Source organism: Ursus americanus, chromosome 24 (genome assembly GCF_024610735.1).
Source record: "Ursus americanus isolate L20-20 chromosome 24, mUrsAme1.1.p, whole genome shotgun sequence".
Classification (NCBI taxonomy): Eukaryota; Metazoa; Chordata; class Mammalia; order Carnivora; family Ursidae; genus Ursus; species Ursus americanus.
The window spans coordinates 15780842-15803985 of NC_142150.1; the positions used below are offsets into that span (position 1 = coordinate 15780842).

A 23144-nucleotide genomic window follows, 5' to 3' on the forward strand; every position below is an offset into this window, starting at 1 on the left:
CGAAGGCAGACACTTAACCGCTGTGCCACCCAGGCGCCCTTCTCCAGCACATTCTTAAGTCTAGATAGTCAGCAAAACAATAAATCAGGCCCTGACTTGTATTTCAATGCTGTGGATATGCCCACCGTGGCTGATTTTAAGCTACCAACATGATATCACTGAATGCAGACTTGGGAAGAGATGTGTAGCAAGATACCATTACAGAGTATTTCCACTTTACAGTTATCATAGATGTAAATAATCTCAAAAGCACATATTATTTCAAACATAGTAAAATCACTGAGAGTGGCGGGTTATGAGGATTTATTGACTTTGTTTTTAATATCATTTAATTATAAATTTATATAATAAAACTTATAATAACAGCTCTGTATAACAATCAGCTTGCCACATTCCTGGAAATTTAACAACAAGCTGGCTCCAATCCAACACACCACTCAATCTAGTAACCCTTTGGTTTTAGCAGAGTGCTCCTCAGTCTTAATTCCCAGAGCAGACTGAGGAAGAGTAATGCAATCAGTGGTATGGCTTTGTGATTATATATTATTGTTTCACACCTTCATCCCTATTTTGAGACTTTTAAGATGGTTTTAGAACTCCAGTTTACAAGCTGTGTACAATTCTCATTTGAAGCCTATGCAGGGATTTGGTTGTGCTTTCTTGATAGTAAGCTTTTCACCTTCCAACAGTTTCAGAATTTCTAGAAAGAAGAGACACTGTGTCCAATTTGCACAGTAACTCCCTGCTGCATAGATCTTGGTCCCTGAAGAGGTCCTTGAAGCTTTGTCCCTTTAATGGGAGCAGAGGCTCCAATCAGGAGTTGTGGCAAATGGGGTCAGGGCTTACCTGGTTGAAGAGGCAAGATTTAGGCAGGAGGAAGAGGGAGGAGGACTAGGTCTTTTTTGCTAGTGTTAGAATGTTTTTGAAATTCCAGTCTTCTTGAAAATGAGTGATTGAGGAATGCACTAATGAATAAGTAGTTCTGGGGGGACATAATGTCACATTATTGATAAAATGGTAATCCAGATGTCAGCTAAGGTTATGTACCCCTTGAAACTTTACAACAATTGATTTAGACTCTATAACTCATATCCATGTGGAAAATGCCACTAGAAGAAATATAGCCTTGCTGACACCTTGATTTTGGAAACCCATTTTGGACTTCCAACCTCCAGAACTATAAGACAATACACATACATTGTTTTAAGCCACCAAATTTGTGGTAATTTGTTGTAACCCAAGAGGAAACTAATACACCCTCTTTTCCATCTGCAGGGATTTCACATAGAGGTTTTCCCATGAACATAAAAGACAGCACAAAATTGCTGATGGGTCTACTTTTCAGTTGCTCCAATTTTGGGGAACACATTCAATATCCCCACAAAGGGACCCAGTCTCTATCTGTGGCTTTGGTGATGTAGTTGGATTTTACTGTCTGATTTCTCATGCATCAAATGAGAGGGGTCGCTATTCCTGGCACCTCACCATAATATTACCTAAAGTTACTACATTAGCCAGGAGAATCACCTTCATCCTAAATAGCACAAGCAAAACCCTGGCAGTGGAAGAGCTTCTTCAAAGCCACAGCTCAGGCTGCTCGGCAGTATGTGTGTGACAGCTCCATTAGAGGGGTGTGTCACACAGCCATTATCCAGTCACATCTTAAGTGCAGCCCGCTGGGCTCAAATACCACTTTAGGAAGCAACAAATAATTTTCTGTTATTGGCGAGGGTCGCTGCAAGTCTCCTCCTGCTCTTTGGCACTTGTTTCCACAGCCCATTGCTGTTACAAAATGAAAACCCAGCATTAAACGTTTAATTCTGAAATATATTTTCTCAAGAGATGTTCATTTGAGCTCCCTGGAGTTTTCAAGTTTTTTTTTTTTTCCACCCTTGGCTGCAAGCTCTCTCAGCCCTAGGCACCCCTGCTGCTGGTCGTTGAAGGATGAAGGATGAAATGATTGCTTTCAAGAGTGGGTAATCACTGGTCTCAACACTCCATCAAATAGCATCATCAGCAGAGGGCGAGTGGGGAAGCTGTGTTTACTTGCCTGATGGCTGGAGGCTGTGGCTGCTACCTATAGTCAGGAGCCCCAACTTTCTCCTGTGCACCAGGTAGGAGTTACCACCCAAGAAATTTCAGGTAAAGCTAAGGAGATTATTATGCCTATTTGGGGGATTTAAAAGCATGCTTTGGTGACATTCAAATTTGGGTTCGAAATGCAGGTTTTCTACTTCCTAGCAATGGATCTGAGACAAAATACCTCTCTGGAACTTCAGGGTCCTTGCCTATTGAATGATGATAATACCTCCCTTTTGGCAGATTCTTACGAAGATCAGAGATAATATGTGGTGTAAAATGCCTAGTACAGTGCTTGGCATAGAACTGAGGAATTACCCAGGAAATCCTAATTCTCATCATTAGTAAATATTAAAACAACTTCTGTATTAGTCTCCTCTTCCATTGATAGCTTATTGGCTTCATTTTTTCAGATAAGGAAGGTAGAGCCCAGGAAGTTTTAGCAATTTGCTCAAGTTTTAGATAGCATGCCACTGGCCAGAGCCAGTTCTTTTGCTCAATGCTTTGCAAAGTGTGGCTCAGCATCACTTGGGAGCTTTATAGAAATGCTAAATCTTAGGCCCTATCTATAAAGTCAACATCTCTGGGGACAGAACCCCGAAACTGATGTTTAACATGCTCTCCTGGGGTGCCTGGGTGGCTCAGTTGATTGAGCATCTGACTCTTGGTTTTGGCTTAGGTCATGATCTCATGGGTCATGAGATCTAGCTCCATGTTGACTCTATGGTCAGTGGGAAGTCAGCGTGAGGATTCTCTCCCTCTACCCCCACCCCCCACTTGTGTGCATGCACACGTTCACTCTCTCTGTAAGATAAATGAATAAATCTTAAAAAAATGCTTTCTTGATAATTCTTAAGTTTAAGAGGTACTGTTTGAACTCATGACCCAGATCTCATTCTAGTATAGCTTGCTGACTTTCTAGCTTCAGCTGCAAACTGTTGCTGTCATCCTGGACAATTTAAGCTAAACAGATATGACTGACCATGTTGGGACCCAACTGGAATCAGCCTCTCTCTTTTTCCCTCTCTCCTTTCTGTCCACACATAGGCATGCTCATGTGAAAGTAAAAATGCTGCTGACCAGCCCCAAACCAGAAACTGTATTAGTTTTAGCGGAAGGAGCACTAATAGGAATCTCTTTGATGTGACACCAAAAAGAAAGAACCATGCTGCTGGAGGAATACAGTGGGCATAAGGGGAAATATGTGCTTTGAGCTCACTCCATGTTGCCTGGCATTTGGCAAGATGATTGAAGACAGCCAGGCTATCTAGTGGGTGGCAATGGCGGGAAATGCTGTTGACTCATGGGCCTGATGTCGGATATTTAGATGACTGATTGATGTTCAAAGCTCCATCTGCTTATTTCATCAAGCCTCAGAGACTTCCTCTTGGCCTTTCCATTAAAACCAGTAACTTTGGAGACTGTGTAATAGTGATTGAGAGCCTGAGCTTGAAGTAAGGCAGACCTGGGTTTGAATCCTTTTTCTGAAGCTAGCTACATGATCCTGGACCCTGTTTATTTCTGAGTCTTAATGTCTTCATCTCTTTGCAGGAGGGATCAGCAACCTTTTTCTGAAAACTTCTGTCTCAACTATTCAACCCTGCCACTCTAGCATGAGCATAACCATAGCTAACATGTAAATGACTGGTGTGGCTGTGTTGTAATGAAACTTTATTTTTAAAATAGACAGTGGGCTGGATTTGGATAGCAATTTGTAGTTTCCTGACCCCTACTCTAGAGGACATAACGGTGTTTCTTTTTACATTTATTTTGAAGACTAAATGTATATAACTATTGCCTGGTATAAAGTAGGTATATAACAATTAGTATTTATTAAATTTGTAGGCTTTATCAAAATAGCACATTGGTACATATTTGAAAAGTGAGAGCTAGATGACAAAACTGACATTCTAAATAAGGACAAGATTATAAACCTTGTTTTTATTTTTATTTTTATTTTTTATTTTTATTTTTTATTTTTTTTTAATAATGATTTTTTATTATATTATGTTAGTCACCATACAGTACATCCCCGGTTTTCGATGTAAGGCTCGATGATTCATTAGTTGTGTATAACACCCAGTGCACCATGCAATATGTGCCCTCCTTACTACCCATCACTGGTCTATCCCATTCCCCCACCCCCCTCCCCTCTGTAGCCCTCAGTTTGTTTCTCATAGTCCATAGTCTCTCATGTTTCATTCCCCCTTCTGATTACCCCTAAACCTTGTTTTTAATTAGCTATTCCTCCCTGTTAGGACCTAGGGATAGATGATGATGATGATGATGATGATGATGATGATGATGATGATGATGATAAGAAAAGGAGGAGGAGGAGGAGAACAGGAAGACGAACACATATTAAATACTTGCTCTAATCTGAAATTACTCTCACTACTTTACCTGTACTTTAATTCTCACAAAACAACCTTATTAGGTCTGTAGTATCTTTAGCCCCCTCTTATATACAAAGAAATCAAAGCACACATTGAGTAATTTGTTCAAGATAACACAGCCAGTAAGTGGCAGGGCTGAGATATGAACTTAGTCTGGTCTCAGAGCTAACTCTCCTACCCATTAGGTAATACTACCTCCCTAATGCAACTCAAAGGCACACTGCCCTGATGAGACACACTGAGTACTAAAGAGAAGAAATGCCCCAGTGGATGCCTAGCCTGAATGGCTTTCAACCCTGAACTATTTGAGGTATGCTCTTGTGTGGGGTTTCCAGCTCCTTTGCTGTCTACCCCCTCCATTCTCTATTTAGTCTCTGCTTAGGCCATCCAGTCTGATGATCCTTTTGGGCATTTGCTCTTGGCTCTGCATCCTGGCTCTATCTGCCTTACTTGAAAGCATCACAATGTGTTGTGATGAGCACTGGGTGTTATATGTAACTAACGAATCATTGAACACTGCATCAAAATTAATGATGTACTATATGCTGGCTAACTGAACATAATAAAAAAAGAACAAACCAAAAAACAAAAAACCCCAAACATCACAGACACTTCATAATGACACTGACAATGTCTCTGCTAGTTCCCATCAACACACTCATTTCTTTTTCACCAGAACCCCTTCTCTTTTATTGGATACTCAGTCGTTCTGAGTGGTGATATAGAGACACAGAAGACGAGACCTCAAGACATCAACTAGGATTTCCTCAAGATATGTGGCAAGGAGTGGCTAAAGAGTCTGGTATTCTGCCTCAGCATTTACTGACCATTTCTACAGCTGTTTGCCCTGTGTCCCATGTCAGTTCTCTACCTGTTTATGAGGCTTAGGTATCTCTGATGGTTTATCTTTCTCTTCCAGGCAAATGGAGGGCAAAGCTGAAGACTGGAGAGGGACTATTCTTAGATTCTTTTCAGATTCTCCCTTGCTCTGGTGCTGGATTCTGGTATCAAGTTTTTCCTGGTCTGTGACATCTTATAATCCAAAAAGGAATTCCCCACCACCACCACCCTGTACATACACCAAAGGGCCACAGCTAGCATGGGCATTCTTGTTTCAGCTGTTCATTTGGAGGAAAGTATGACTAACTGTGCCTACTTTTATTGAAAGCTAGCAAAGCAAAGAAAAATAGTTTAATTATAATGTCACGATGCTGGATAATAATAATGACAATAACTACATTTACAGGGTTCTCTATGTGCCAGGGACTGTTCTAAGGTACTAGACGTCTCTTCTTACCAATGAGAAATTCATTAGTCAAGATCAAGTGCGATTCAGCATTAAGAACATAAAAACCAAATGGCCAAGAAGAGGGAACATTCAGAAATTCAGACTAGTTATTAATATGAGGATGGAAACATTAAGGTCGGAGGAGGAGTGAGAAGTGCTAGGGACAGAATAAATTATAATGTTGGAAACTTTGATACATGCTGGGCAGATATCTTGGTGACTGCCTTATGGGGAGGATAAAGGGTAGAAAATAAGAAATGTAAACTTTATTGAATACTTAATATGTGATATGTATATCGTACACAAAATGTGATTTAGCTCTCCCCTAACAGCTCCCCTAACAGCTTGGACTGACACAACAAAATACCATAGACTGGGTGGCTTAAACAACAGACATTTATATCTCACAGCTCTGGAGGGTGGAAGTTCAAGACGAGGGTGCCAGAATGGTTGGGTTCTGGTAAGGGCACCCTTCCTGGTTTATAGATGGCCATGTTCTCACCATGTCCTCACATGGCCTTTCCTTGGTGCATGTGCATGGAGAAAGAGAGGGACAGAGAGAACTCTCTCTCTTCCTCTTCTGATAAGTTTACTGATCCTATCAGCTTAGGATCTCACCCTTATGCCTCATTTAACTTTAACTACCTCCAAAAAGTCCTATCTCCAAAAACAGTTACATTGGAGTTACAGCTTCAACATAATGAATTTGGGAGGGACACAACCCAATCCACAGCAAACACTATGAGAAAAGTATTATTAATTTTAGTTTGTAGTTGAGAAAACTAATGCTTAGAGGAAGGGATAACTTGTCCATGGCCTCACATATAGGATATGGTAAAGGAAGCTTCAAACCCAGGAGCTCTGAGTCCTGAGCTTCCCTTCCTCCCCAGCCACTTGGGGGGATAGTGTGGGCAAGTCCATGGGAGCCCTCTGTGGTACTGGGGGCTGAGCTAGGCCTCATGGACCTGCTCCCATGTTAATTTTTCCCAGTGAGGTGTGGCTTCTCAGGTGAGGAGATTGGGAATGTGTTTTTCCTCTCTTTTCTTTTCTCTGACTTTCTTTGATTACTGGTTCAAGCAGATGTTCTGCCACTTTGTAGAGAGATTAGCAGGCCCTGGAGATACTGAGTGGACTTCTGTGATTTTCTCCTGTCTGTGCCAACAAGAATGAACCTTTTGCTGTTTCGCTTTCACCCAGTGCTGCCAGGATTGTTAATGAAGCTTGCACCTCTCTGATGGCAGTGGTGGCCATCTGCCCTCTAGACCATCTATCTGGTTGGCCGTAAGTAACCTCTCATTGTCTGTGGCAATAAATCCAAGCTGGGAGCCTCTCAAACAGAAAGAACTTTTACAATCTCAGCCATCTTCTCCATAATGTATCTTCAGAGTATCTTTTCACCATGCCAGGAATTTGTAGGTGATAACTTATCTCTCTTTATCCATTCAGCTTGGAAGTGTGCACATGGGCATTGTTCACCTTGTCAGGAAGAATCAGCTTTTCCATGAGAAAATGAGTGTGAGAAAGCTCCAAGCTAGGTCAGCCGTGACCACATTCTTCAGTGTTAGCTCTAGACAGGCAGGCATGCGAAACTAAGAACAGATCTGCAAATGGACCTTTAAAAAGTTACATGGAAAATGAAAATTAAGAAAATAAATATAGTGCCATTTCCTTTTATCAGACTGGCAAAAAAATTATTTAAACAGCAAAATATTCAGTTTTGGTGAGATTGCAAGGAAATGCTCAATGTATTAATTCTCACAGCTTTTTTTGGTGGCCAATATGGTATCATGTTTCAAAAGTCTTTATAAAGCACCTACCCTTTGGGAAATACAAATCAAAGCCACAATGAGATACCACCTCACACCAGTCAGAATGGCTAAAATTAACAACTCAGGAAACAACAGATGTTGGTGAAGATGTGGAGAAAGGGGAACCCTCTTACACTGTGGGTGGGAAAGCAAACTGATGTAGCTACTCTGGAAAACAGTATGGAGGTTCCTCAAAAGGTTAAAAATAGAACTACCCTGTGACCCAGTAATTGCACTACTAGCCATTTATCCAAAGGATACAGAAATAATGATTTGAAGGGGCACCTGCACCCCTATGTTTATAGCAGCAACGTCCACAATAGCCAAAAATATGGAAAGAGCCCAAATGTCCATCAACTGATGTGATACACACACACACACACACACACACACACACACACACACAAACATACATACACACTGAAATATTACTCAGCCACCAAAAGAATGAAATCTTGCCATTTGCAATGATGTGGATGGAACTAGAGGGTATTATGCTAAGTGAAATAAGTCAGAGAAAGACAAATACCATAGGATTTCACTCATATGTGGAAATTAAGAACAAAACAGATGAACCTAGAAGAGAAAGAAAAATAAAATAAGATAAAAACTGAGAAGGAGGCAAACTATGAGAGACTCTTAACTATAGGGAACAAACTGAGGGTTGCTGGGGGATGGAATAAATGGGTGATGGGCATTAAGGAGGGAACTTGTTGGGATGAGCACTGAGTATTATATACAAGTGAATGAATCACTAAATTCTACCCCTGAAACTAATAATACACTATATGTTAACTAACTTGAATTTAAATAAAATCTTGAAATAAATAAATAAAATGGTAAAAAAAGAAAAAAAGCACCTACCCTTTGGAACAGGTGATCCACTTTAAAAAGCACATTCTAATAAAATAATCACGCACCTGCGCAAAGATTTTGCTATGAGACATTTATTATAGCAATTATAGTAGTGAAAATTGGTATAACCAAATGTTAGTCATTGCATAATTAAGTAATTTGTGGTACATTAATTCAATGGAGTAATATCCAGACATTGAGAACCTGGTGTATTAAATATTTGTTGACATAGAAAGATACACATGAAGCATTTCAAATTAAAAGTAGGTTAAAAGTCATGATTTATTATACATACAGTATGTATTATATATAAAGACTTGAAAGTTAAATGTCTAGTTATTCAACAGCCATATATGGGTACATGATTGCAGTTTTCTTTACCTTCCTATATTTTTATTAAACATTTTATTAAACATTTTAATACAATAAACAGTTCTCATTTTTCTAACAGGAAAAATGTTTATTTTAAAGTTACAGAAAGAAACAATTGCTTAGAAGGTACATAGCACCACAGGCACAGATACAGAATCTAGTCCTACTGAAACCCCATCACCACCCACCCACTTTTCTTCCCTCTGTCTTATCTTCCCCTCTCCCTTCTCTCATAATCCAGCACCTTTCCACAACTGTCTGTGACTCCACACAATCGTGTTGTGTGAAATTGTGGAAGCTTTTTGATTAATTGCCTACAGTTTAGAAGGAAGACACATTTACTAGGATGATTGGAACCACAAGAAAGAAACAACTTATTTTTACTTGTGTCGCAAAAAAGCCAGAATTTTTAACTCCTTTTGTTACAATGGAGAATCATAACATCTAAACTCTGGTTAGTGTCTACACAGAGGACAGTCAACAAGCAATTTCTACTTTGACTGGCAGCCCTACACTTATATGCTTATTTAAATAAGGGTTTCCAACCTAGCAATGAAAATATGCTAATTTCACCAATATCTTTGCAATGAATTGTACTTCAAGAACAAGTCTTAAAATGTTTTAAGGTAACAACGCCAATTAAAGTAAAATTACTCTCCTTAAAAATGTTAGTTTTGAGAATAGAGGTTTCAAATGAAGCACATTTCATGAGCTAACTTGTATGTATTCAAAATATTTATTATTGTGATCTCAAACCAAGTAATAACAAATTACTTGAATTCTGGCACTGACTTTCTATTCTTACATTTATTTAAAAACATTTATGTGTCTCTAAAGGATAACACAAGACTGAGTTTTGCAATAAGAGCATTGTGTTGTTTTCTGTCACTTCTACTTTCTCATCTGGAATTAATTTAAATGAATATCAGCCTGGCTTTCCACAGGATCTAATCTATTTATGCCCACTAAAGCTAACTGGACTAATTTCATTATGTCCTCGTTGACGCTACCATGCTTCTCCACGTGAGGCGTTGAATTCACAGTTCTGAGTTGAGCTCTGGGATATGTAAGTCTCAGTGGCAGAGGCTGTGATTGTGTTCCACACTGCTTGCATGGGTTTTGTATTATAGTAGACCTGTAGTCCTTCTAACCACGTGATTTCTGCCCACCCTGACTCCTGACACATTAAGTCAGTCATACACACCTGGATACCTCATCCGATTCTCAATAGCTCTGACCCCACAAGATGATATTTGTGGATATTCCTAGGCCTGCTCTCCCTACGCTACCTCTTGCTTCTCTATCCCAACTCTAATCCACTGGATCTTAGGATTCAGCATTTGTGTTTCGCAGTGAATCAAATGCCAAGAAGTCCTTCATTAAGAAATGTCAGCGTGAATAAGCTCAGACATAATACCTGTGTGGAAGGGCTGCGACCCTCCCTCCCCTTCCTTTACCCAGGGTAGGCATTGCTAATCAAACATGGTACTCTGTTCCTGCTGAGCCTGGATGCAGTCTCAGATCATTCCTAGTGGAGCTCCTCCAGCAATCATTACCAATGCAGTAGGTGAGATATATAAGACAAAATCAACTTGCTATTTCTGGACTGATCCTGCTAGCTCTTCTTGCTTTGGACAGCTGTTAGTATTGTATCTTCCCCAAATTTAGAGCCTTTAAAACCCAGTTCCAGCACAGGCTACTTGGTTGGGCCCCAGCCTCTTCCTCTGCAGTGGATATCTTTGATTAATTGAACTTGTAATTTTAAAACAAGAGTTTCCAGACATCAAATCTTTTATTCAGAAGCTTCCTTGACACTTTGGACCATAAATTGTTAAATGAAATTGTCAGATATTTAAGCATACACTCTTTCACTCCCAAATCCATTTAGCTCTCACCTGTTATTGATTGCCCATGTCCCATACCAAATATTGTGCTGGCACATTGGAGACATAAATAAATAGGATATAGTCAGTAACTTCACAGAGTAAACATGTACAGAGGTTCACAAATTACCACAGGAAGCAGAACAAGACATGTGTTTAAAAGGGAAACTGAGTCCTATGGAAGCCCAGAGAGAGGTGTTACTTTCCAGCAAAGGTTGGGGATGTTGATTGTAGAGGAAGTAGCAATCAAAGTGCACAGAGATTCTGCTAATTATGAGGTGTGTGATGTTGTACATGCTCTTTTACCTCTCTAAGCTTCAGGTTCCTCAAATGCCAAGTGAGGATAATATTGGTCACTCTGCAGAGAATTGCAGCAAGGATTAGACGAAGATGAGAAAATGAAGAGAAACTCAAACTGGAACGCTGTAAGTGCTCAACAACTGTTAACTCTCTGAATTCCCCCAGAATGAGACCAGGAGAAGAAAAAAAGTACACTTTTATTTACTGGTCACTCTGTGCAGATGATCCTGCTCCTCCTTTTCCTCCTTCCCCTTTCAGAAACACTAGCAGTGGTGCTGGGGAGAGGAAGAGAAGGAGAAGGAAGAAAAAGAGAAAGTCAAAGGAAGCTTGCAATGGATAAAGATGGAGGAAGATCGGGTTTTTTTGAAGGACTGAACTTACCTTTTCTGTGGTTGAGATGTGATGGCTAAGAAAGATGTTTTTTTGTTTGTTTGTTTGTTTGTTTGTTTGTTTTAAGATTTTATTTTTTTGAGAGAGAGCATGAGCAGGTGGGAATGGCAGAGAGGGAGAAGCAGACTTCCCACTGAGCAAGGAGCCCAAGGTGGGGGACTTGATCCCAGGATCCCAGGACCCCTAGATCCTGACCTGAGCTGAAGGCAGACACTTAACCAACTGAGTCACCTAGACACCCCAGAAAGAAGTTTTTAAAAGGGCATCTGTAATCTGGTCCATGGGAGATGTCAAGTTCTCTTACATGCTCATGTGGCATTGCAAGTGTAGTGGTTTTAGAATTGTACTCTTCCTAAACCCCAGAGGCCTCTCAGTGAACATTAATCTCCACTTAGTGATCATGATGGTTAAATGTCCTCTGTGACCTTAGAGCCTTAGAGTCACCTCTAGGTTAATTCCCCACCCCCAACCCATCTCTCCATAATACTCCCAGACTGAATGACCTACTATTCACCTCACGGATCTTGCAAGGATAATTTAAAGTCCTAATGCCATGGAAACAACTTTGCTGTCTTAATTCAGTAGATCTCAATCCTGGCTGCACATTAGAATCACTGGCAAGTCAGGATTTCCTCCCCCCAGGATTTTGATTTAATTTATTTAAGGTGAGACCCTGGCCTCAGTCATTTTAAAAGCTCCCCAGGTGTTTCTTAAAGTGCAGTTAAGGTCAAGTATCACTAATTTAATTGAACACATTTTGAGAGGAAAACCTCAGCCATAATTTGCCTGTTAATTCTAATATATAAAAAAAGAAACTGAAGAAAATTAACGGAGAAAAAATAATGTTTATTTAGAGAAAAATGTTTGCCTTTTAAAATAGCTAGGCTAAAGAGGCAGCATTTATACCAAGACTATGCATAAATAGACATTTTTTGTCAAAAGGCTTGGCTTATTATTTGGGGCATTATAAAGATAGAGAAATTCCAAGGATTTGAAACTGGTCCCAGGATTAGAAATTTGGAAGGATTTGTGTTGAATTATGAAATTAAAACATGGTCTAAGTTTAGAAAAAAATAATTTCCCAATGAGTTATTGCTCAATATTATCTTAACACATTAAATCTTGGCCTCCCTAAAAGGGAAATTGAACAGCTTTATGAATTTTTTTAATACCTAGGGCTGGCAGTGGATATACACATAGGCAAAACAGTTCAGATGACTTAAAAGGGGCTAGGGAGACAGATCATCTATATATTTTGACCCAGTAATTTTACAGATGAGTAAACCAAAGGTTAGGGAGTGGGAGAAGTTGTGTAAGAATGCAAAGTTGGGGCCAAAGCTTTTACCTTCTGGTCCATTTCTTCATGATGCTGAATTAAACATCAGTGTTTATCGAGTATCTATCATGTGCCCAATTCTAGCAGGAGTCCTTTTCCTGAGCTTGGGCACAAAAATTATGGAAAAAAACCCAGATATTAAGTCAGACCCTCACTCATTCATATGTCTTACAAATCTTATTTTGGTCATGCCAGGTACTGAGCAGGACCAGTAGAAAGGTCACTGATGTTAAGTTACCTGCCCTACTGACTCTTCCAATTAAGAGGAATAAGATCAGAACCTAGGTGGGTTTGAACCTGAAGGTCAAGGTTAAATAGCACCAGCACATGCAAGGATGGAGGGACAGAGTCTGCTAGGTCACTGCTATGTACAGTCAGGAAGCACCTCTACCTCATCCTTAATAAATCAAATGTATGGGTAAAATATCTCCAACCTTTTCCCAAAGTAAGATGAAGCCAGGCAACTTCCTCTTGGAAGAACATTGCCAAATGCAATACAGGAGACCAGCTACATTTGAATTTAAGATATACAACAAATATTGTTTTAAAGTATAAATGTGTCTTATATTGTCCCCAAATACTTATATTTTAAAAAGTATTTGTTGTATGTCTGAAATTCAAATTTAACTGGAGCCTTCTATTTTTATTTTCCAAATCTGGCAATCTGATCTGGGAAACTCCTCTGGACTTCTTTTTTCCCATAATCTTCATTTCCTTTCTTCTGTGTTCCTATAGGATTTAGCACCTGTTACCACCACCTTAGTTATTAATATTTCCCCCATTTTCCCATTTTGTTGTATAGGGTATAGGCCTCCAGTCAGCTGGTACAAGTTGGCTCTCAGAAAAAGTTGATTGGATGGATGATGAGTGGAACAAATGTGTCTGAGAGTGTGGCTGGTTCAGTGTGGCTGGTTCAGAACAAACTCTTTCTGCTTTGGGAGAAGCAATTCCATGTGCAGCTGACACTGGTGTCACATGAAAATATTTCTGAGGCTGGTCTGAGTTTTGTTATTCAGAACCACCCTCTCTATTTTGGCTTTCTAGAAGCACAATGAAGCAACTTGTGATGCCTTCCCACCCCATGGTGGGTCTGGGTTTGGGTTGTTAGGCCAGCAGAGTTGAGAGGCACATCTTGTGGCAGGCGCTTCTCTAACTGCTCTTGAAATGTCCAAAGGCTCTGTCTGCCTGCTGTACCTCAAAGCTGCAAACCATTGAATCAGATCCCGTGGGGGGTGGTGAGTGCATAGGTTTCCTTTGACTTTATATTCTTGCTGCGTGAAAATGTCAGAAATTGATAAATTTTAGAAAAAGGAACTGGAGACAAAAAAAATACTTTGAATGCTGACTTATTCCCATTGTCATGAGCAATTCGTGATTCACCTGCATGTTGATACCTCCTGGAAAGCCTATGTCATGTCTCCATTTGTGATTTTTAGAAATCAATTCTGGCTTTTCACTTTATAAGTACGAGTACAGGGTTCACAGAATTGACTAGCATTACCTGGGGACAAAGATAAAAACATTAGTCCCTTATGTGATTATAGAATGGAATAATTTAATGTATGTAAAACACCTAACACAATGTCTGGCCTCAGTAAATGTTAGTTGAAGGTCAGTAAGGATTTTTAGGTACAGTAGGTATATGATGAGGGTGGCACCCTATGAGATTGAGTAGCTCACATATATATAGTTGACATAAGGCAAAACCAGCACTAGAACTCAGTTTGGCTGGTTCTCAACCTGAATAAACAATTCCATCTCAACAGTGATGGATCCTGCATCTTCTGGGTGATTCTGAAGTCTTTGCTGTAAGTGAGAAGAATTTGGAAACCAATCGTGTAATTCACAAGCACAGATGCTTGTGTTAAGGATATAGGCATCTCTTAGTTTTTCTCTGCTTCCCAGATCTGGCAGCTCATTCTCTCCCTCTCCTTTTACTATCCAGTGTGAAGGATGCTATGAAACCAGTTGATATTTGGACTGCACCATTTTTACTGTAAGCTCTGAAGTTTGGGAGTCTTGCGGACAGAATCAAGAGTGAGCCACCCGATGCTTAGTTCATCATGTGGCCTCTCTTCCATCACGTCGGATTTTAGCTGTTGGGCCTGAAGACTAAGAATGGAGCATCAATAATTAAAGGTACAATCACAGCTGAAGCTTCCGTTAGTTATTTTTCTTCAACCCTGACATTTTATGAGTCAACAAAGCCAAAGCCATCAATATGAAGCAGATTATTTTTAGCAGTTTCTTAACCAGTGTGCTCTAGCTTTAAATTAAACATTGACGTTGGTTATTATTAAAATTCTGAAAATTCTGAGCAAGAGGAACCCACGTTAGTACAGTAAACACTGGGCTTTCATCACCTTGTTTTGAAAAACATCGACTCACTCGCTGCTCCCACCAAATACAACTGTGTAAAACTAATGGATTGTGGATTTGCTAAGGATTAGTTGTTCAAGGTCAGAGTCTGAATGTGTGGGTGTAGTTTGCATGGTTGAATATTACTGTGGACTTCAACCTTTTTAGATGTGCAATATCTTAGCATTGACATTATGTTATTATCATTTGATTCCATGAAGTTTGTCCCATTCTCTGGTCAACACCAAAAATATGGCATTTACAAAATTTTAAAGTAAATTACCACTTTTGCTTTGAGAATTTTGCTACATCCTTTGCAGTATGAGATAACTAGGACAGCCTCTGGTAGCATGAAGCTAGGGTTGGGAATCAATTCTACTGGCATGATGTAGTGGAAAGAACACTGATCTTGGAGCCAAAAGACCTGATTTCTGCTACTTACTAGCTGTGTCCTTGGACAAATGATATGGTGTCTCAGGATCTTATACTTCTCACCTTCTAATTGAAGGGATCTGGGCTAGAGCTGTAACATCTAAACTGTTCTACATCTACATCTACTTCTATACTGAGATGCTTAAGGTCACCCATGAAGGAGGGGAAGAGGTCTTCAAATAGGAATATCAATCTCTCAATCCCTAGCCCACTTCAACTAATCACTGCCATTTGTTTTACCTCTTGAGGTTCTGCTAAAGATTTTGCCTGGGAGAAGTCCCACTGCTAAGAAAGTTTGAAAAGCACTGGACAATATGAGTTCCCATCTTTCTTTTGGTTATAAATTCTATTATTCTAGATATCAAATTAGTATTGAAAGTTCATCATCAAAACACTGACAATTGACTATATCATTCTGAGTTTATTTTGTGAAAAGGCACTTGGATCTCAGAGGGGCCTGAGTACTCTCATTCATTCAGTGCTGTGTGGTGAGTAGGATCTTAGGCTCTGTGTTCAAACAGCATGAGTTCAAATTCTGCTACAGGCTCTTGTAGTTACCTTGAGCAATTCATTTTGTGCCTCTCTGTGCCTTTGTTGTCTCTATAGGTCCTATTGTCATCCCCCTCTACAAAGAGAAAACTGAGGCACAAAGAGGTTTTGAGATGAGGAAGATTAACAGTTTCTACTTCATAGGGTTTTGTGATGATTAAATGAATTAATGTATATAAAATACTTATCACAGTAACTGACACATAGTATGTGTAGAACAAATATCAATTATTACTATAAGTTCATTTATTTTATTTTTTTGAGATGTATTTATTTATTTGGGAGAGATAGAGAGAGACCACGCAGCACGGAGGGGCAGAGGGAAAGTGAGAGAGAGTCTGAAGCAGACTACACACTAAGCTTGGAGCCCGACATGGGGCTCAATCTCACGACCCTGAGATCACGACCTGAGCTGAAACTAAGAGTTGGAAGCCTAACTGACTGTGTCACCCCAGCGTCCCATTAGTTCATTTATTTCAAATATCCATTGTGCATCTATTATGTGTCAGTCATTGTGCTAAATTCTAGAGGTTCAGAATGAATACCACATGGTCACACCCTCATGAGCATCCTAGGCTAGTGGGAGAGAGAAACCATAGGGACAGCCAAGTAAAGACTCTTGTAAAGCAGTGTGATGACATGTGCTAAGGCTCTGAGGGAGGTGTTTGTACAGACAGAAGGAAGAACTGATGTAAAGGAGGTAACAGCTTATGAAAGGTCTTTGAGACACTTTCCGTAGTTTAGAAGGGGTGGAGCATGGGCTGTAGGAAGACGGCAAGGGATAAAGGAGGAAAAGGACAGAGTGGGTTTAGATTTTCAGTAACTAAAGTCTGGCTGATCCCTCTAATTTGTGAGCTCTCCCTTGATGTAGATGCTGAGGTGCTGAGCATGTTAGTAATGCATATATTCACTACCATCTCACCCCTCCTCCACATTGTTTCTAGCTTGTCCAATCCAATTGTGAGGAATTATAATGTACAGCCTCTTGCCAAGTCAGAACCTGAAAGTTTATGCTTGCTTATATGTTTTAGTTACTCATTGAAAAGTCAAGGATTTTGGATAACTTCTAAACAAATCCCTTGGAAAAGAGAGGGTGGGAAAAAAGCTAAAACTCCCATAGTCTTGTCTAATAACATTTAAAGCCAAACAGGCCATCTTTCTGAAAGCTAAGTGAGGCTCTCAAACCAGAATCTCTGCTGTCTTTAGTTAAAGAAAAACTCATGCGAGCCCTTGAAGTGAGGGCTGGGACACCGGCTGTGGGGCGCACAACCCGGGACGCTGCAGGGTTTTTGGCAGCACTGACAGAAACAGAGTTAAAGAGGCCAAGAGAGCTCAGTGGAGCACAGACTGTGATCTCTCTGTTCTGAGACAGAGGCTAGGATACGGCCACTGCTGCTCTGACTCTCAGAAGAGTCACAGAAAACTGCCAGGGAAAGCCGCAAGAGAACAAAAGCCCAGAAATACCAGCTCACGTTGTGCCCATCCCCATCCCCCCTCGCAGGGGACAGGGCGACTCTACCCAAACAGGGTTGCCTGAATATCAGCGTGGCAGGCCCCTCCCTCAGAAGGCAGGCTGAAAAATCAAGAAGCCCACATCCCTAAGGTCCCTATAAAACAAGTGCACACTGCCTGGGTCCTGGTCAATAATTTGGGCTCTGGACAACCCCGCAACCTCTCCTCATCAGAATGATAAGGAGGAGAAATCCCCCCCCCCCAGCAAAGAAAAGATAGTGAGTGTGTGGCCTCTGCCACAGAACTGATGGATATGGTTATAACCAAATTGTCAGAAATGGAGTTCAGAGTAACAATGGTCAAGATGATGTGTAGGCTTGAAAAAAAATATTAATGAAAATATTAATGAGAATATAGAATCTCTAAGGGCAGAAATGAGAGTGAATCTGGCAGAAATTAAAAATGCTATGAATCAAATGCAGTCAAAACTAGATGTTCTGACGGCCAGGGTAAATGAGGCAGAAGAACGAATTCGTGAATTGGAGGATGGGATGGTAGAAGAGAATGTTAAAACAGAAACTTGCCTCAAAAAAATCCAATCTCAAGAATGTAGATTACGGGAGATTACTGACTCAATGAAACGTTCCAATGTCAGAATCATCGGCATCCCCGACGGGGTGTAGAAAGAGAGAGGTCTAGAAGAGATATTTGAACAAATTGTAGCTGAAAACTTCCCTAATCTGACAAAGGAAAGAAGCATTCGTGTCCAAGAGGCAGAGAGGACCCCTCCCAAGGTCAACCATGGCAAACCTACGCCACGTCACGTCATAGTGCATTTTGCAGATTTTAGATCCAAGGATACAGTATTGAAGTGGCAAGGGGAAAAAGATTTCTCACGTTCAGTGGCAAAAATATCAGAATAACATCAGACCTGTCTACACAGACCTGGAAAGAGAGGAAGGGTTGGCAGGATATTTTTAAAGCTCTATCTGAGAAAAACATGGAGCCAAGGATCCTTTATCCATCAAGGCTGTCATTCAGAATTGTTGGAGAGATAAGGACCTTCCAGGATCAGCAGAAACTGACTGAATTCGTAACCACAAAACCAACCCTACAGGAGATATTAAGGGGGTTCTATAAAAGTAAAAAGGCCCCAAGAGTGATACAGAACAGAAAGTTACAATCTATAGAAACAAAGATTTCACAGGCAACATGACATCATTAAAATCATATCTCTCAATATTCACTCTCAATGTGAATGACCTAAATGCTCCTATAAAATGCCACAGGGTTGCAGATTGGATAAAAAGGCATGACCCATCCATTTGCTGTCTACAAGAGACTCATTTTGAACCTAAAGATACATCCAGACTGAAAGTAAAGGGATGAAAAACCATTCTTCATGCCAATGGACCTCAAAAGAAAGCTGGGGTAGGAATTCTCATAACAGACAGATTAGATTTTAAACTAAAGCCTGTAGTTAAAGATACAGAAGGACACTATATTATTCTTAAAGGATGTATCCAACAAGTGGATATGACAATTATAAATATCTCTGCCCCCAACAGGGGAGCAACAAGATACACAAGCCAACTCTTAACCAGAATAAAGAGACATATAGATAATAACACATTATTAGTAGGGGACCTAAACACTCCACTATCAGCAATAGACAGATCACCTAAGCAGAAAATCAACAAAGAAATAAGAGCTTTGAATGACATACTAGACCAGATGGACCTCATAGATATATACAAAACACTACACCCCAGAACAACAGAATACTCATTCTTTTCAAATGCACAGGGAACTTTCTCCAGAATAGACCATATACTGGGTCACGAAACAGGTCTCAACTGATACCAAAAGACTGAAATTATTCCCTGCATATTCTCAGACCACAATGCTTTGAAATTGGAACTCAATCACAAGGAAAAATTTGGAAGAAACTCAAAAACTTGGAAACTAAGAACCATCCTGCTCAAGAATGATTGGGTAAACCAGGAAATTAAAAATCCATTTAAACAATTTATGGAGACCAACAAGAATAAAAACACAGTGGTCCAAAACCTATGGGACACTGCAAAGACAGTCCTAAGGGGAAAATACATAGCCATCCAAGCCTCACTCAAAAGAATAGAAAAATCTAAAATGCAGTTTTTATATTCTCACCTCAAGAAGCTGGAGCTGGAAAAGAAGAACAGGCCTAACCCATGCACGAGAAAGCAGTTGATCAAGATTAGAGCAGAAATCAATGAATTAGAAACCAGGAGCACAGTAGAGCAGATCAATAGAACTAGAAGGTGGTGCTTTGAAAGAATAAATAAGATTGATAAGCCACTGGCCAGGCTTATTCAAAAGAATAAAAAAAGGACCCAAATTAATAAAATTATGAATGAAAGGGTTGAGGTCAATGAAATAGGAAGGATCATTAGAAACTTTTATCAACAGCTTTATGCCAATAAATTAAACAACCTGGAAGAAATGGATGCCTTCCTGGAAACCTATAAACTGCCAAGACTAAAACAGGAAGAAATTGATTATTTAAACAGACCGATTAATTATGAAGAGATTGAAGCAGTGATCAAAAACCTCCCCCAAAACAAGAGTCCAGGGCCTGACGGATTCCCCAGGGAATCCAAAATAATAAGAAATATTATTATCCGAATAATAAGAAATAAAAAGAAATAATACCTATTCTCCTGAAGCTGTTTCAAAAAATAGAAACAGAAGGAAAACTACCAAACTCATTCTATGAGGCCAATATTACCTTGATCCCCAAACCAGGCAAAGACCCCATCAAAAAGGAGAATTACAGACTGATATCCCTGAATATGGATGCCAAAATTCTCAACAAGATCCTAGCTAACAGGATCCAACAGTACGTTAAAATTATCCGTCGAGACCAAGTGGGATTCATCCCTGGGATGCAAGGGTGGTTCAACATTCACCAATAGATCAGTGTGATAGATCATATCAACAAGAAAAGAGTCAAGAACCATATGATCCTTTCAATTGATGCAGAAAAAGCATTTGACAAAATACAGCATCTTACCTGATTGAAACCCTTCAGAGTGTAGGGATAGAGGGTACATTCCTCAATTGCATAAAAACCATCTATGAAAAGCCTACAGCAAATATCATTCTCAATGGGGAAAAGCTGGTAGCCTTTCCCTTAAGATCGGGAACATGACAAGGATGACCACTCTCACCATTATTATTCAACATAGTACTAGAAGTCCTTGCAACAGCAATCAGACAACAAAAAGACATAAAAGGTATCCAAGTTAGCAAAGAAGAAGTCAAACTGTCTCTCTTCGCAGATGACATGATACTCTATATGGAAAGCCCAAAAGACTCCACCCCCAAACTACTAGAAGTTATAGAGCAATTCAGTAATGTGGCAGGATTCAAAATCAATGCTCAGAAATCAGTTGCATTTCTATACACGAACAATGAGACTGAAGAAAGAGAAATTAGGGAATCCATTCCATTTACAATAGCACCAAAAATCATACGTATCTCGGAATTAACTTAACCAGAGACGTAAAGGATCTATATTCTAGAAACTACAAATCACTCTTGAAAGACATTGAAGAAGACACAAAAAGATGGAAAAATATTCCATACTCATGGATCAGAAGAATAAACATAGTTAAAATGTCTATGCTACCCAGAGCAGTCTACACTTTCAATGCCATCCAATCAAAATACCAATGACATTTTTCAAAGAACTGGAACAAACAGTCCTTAAATTTGTGTGGAACCAGAAAAGGCCCCGAATTGCCAAGGAATTGTTGAAAAGGAAAAACAAAGCTGGGGGCATCACATTGCCGGATTTCAAGCTATACTACAAAGCTGTGATCACAAAGACAGCATGGTACTGGCACAAAAACAGACACATAGACCAATGGAACAGAATAGAGAACCCAGAATGGACCCTCGGCTCTTTGGGCAACTAATCTTCGACAAAGCTGGAAAAAACATCCAGTGGAAAAAAAAGACAATTTCTTCAATAAATGGTGCTGGGAAAATTGGACAGCTACATGCCAAAGAATAAAACTTGACCACTCTCTCACACCATACACAAAGATAAACTCCAAATGGATGAAAAACCTCAATGTGAGACAGGAATCCATCCAAATCCAGAGAAGAACATAGGCTGCAACCTGTTCGACATCGGCCACAGCAACCTTTTTCATGACACATCTCCAAAGGCAAGAGAAACAAAAGCAAATATGAACTTGTGGGACTTCATCAAGATAAAAAGCTTCTGCACAGCCAAGGAAACAGTCAAAAAAACTACGAGGCAGCCCACAGCATGGGAGAAGATATTTGCAAATGACACTACAGATAAAAGATTAGTTTCCAAGATCTACAAAGAACTTCTCAAACTCAATACACAGGAAACAAATAATCAAATCAAAAAATGGGCAGAAGATATGAACAGACACTTTTCCAATGAAGACATATGGATGGCTAACAGACACATGAAAAAATGTTCAAAATCATTAGCCATCAGGGAAATTCAAATCAAAACCACCTTGAGATACCACCTTACACCAGTTAGAATGGCAAAAATAGACAAGGCAAGAAACAACAATTGTTGGAGAGGATGTGGAGAAAGGGGATCCCTCCTACATTGTTGGTGGGAATGCAAGTTGGTACAGTCGCTCTGGAAAACAGTGTGGAGGTCCCTTAAAAAGTTAAAAATTGAGCTACCCTATGACCCAGCCATTGCAATACTGGGTATTTACCCCAAAGATACAGATGTAGTGAAGAGAAGGGCCATATGCACCCCAGTGTTCATAGCAGCATTGTCCACAATAGCTAAATTGTGGAAGGAGCCGAGATACCCTTCAACAGATGACTGGATTAAGAAGTTGTGGTCCATATATACAATGGAATATTACTCAGCCATCAAAAAGAATGGTTTCGCAACATATGCAGCAACATGGATGGGACTGGAGGAGATAATGCTAAGCCAAATAAGTCAAGCAGAGAAAGACAATTATATGGTTTTACTCATTTATGGAACATAAGATGTAGGAAGATCGGTAAGAGAAGAAAGGGAAGAAGGGGGTGGTAAACAGAAGGGGGAATGAACCATGAGAGACTATGTACTCTTGGAAACAAACTGAGGGCTTCAGAGGGGAGGGGGATGGGGGGAATGGGATAGGCTGGTGATGGGTATTAAGTAGGACACGTATTACATGGTGCACTGGGTGTTATACGCAAGTAATGAATCATGGAACTTTACATCAAAAACTAGGGATGTACTGTATGGTGACTAACATATTATGGTAAAAAATTAGTATAAAAAATATAAAATAAAGAAAGACTCAGGCACAATCCAGGCCAAAAGAAGAGATTATGTGGGAAAGTTCAGTGAAAAAGAAAAATACATATAAGCATGAAAAGATCCTTGCTGAGAATGGAGCCCAAATATAGCAATACTTTCTCTCCTTTGGACTCTGTCCTTCTTTGCTTATGGCTCACCAAATTTCTGAGACATTGGCTTCTGAATGTGTGAGGGGCTCCACACTTTTCATTAATGTTATTTAGTCACATGGCATAATTATTGGTCCTGGCACATTGCAAAGCCTCAATAATATAGTACAAAAATAAATGATGAATGAACGAGCA

At 39.8% G+C, this 23144-nt stretch overlaps 1 long non-coding RNA gene across 1 annotated transcript in view; it reads left to right on the top strand.

Moving 5' to 3' along the window:
• LOC123799463 (uncharacterized) overlaps positions 1–23144 on the top strand; it is a 106882-nt gene that overhangs the window by 61997 nt on the left and 21741 nt on the right. The window contains exons 5-7 of the long non-coding RNA XR_015721551.1: positions 1904–7044; positions 10997–11106; positions 14653–14846. This is a non-coding gene — a long non-coding RNA (uncharacterized LOC123799463). The remainder of the gene's footprint in view (positions 1–1903; positions 7045–10996; positions 11107–14652; positions 14847–23144) is intronic.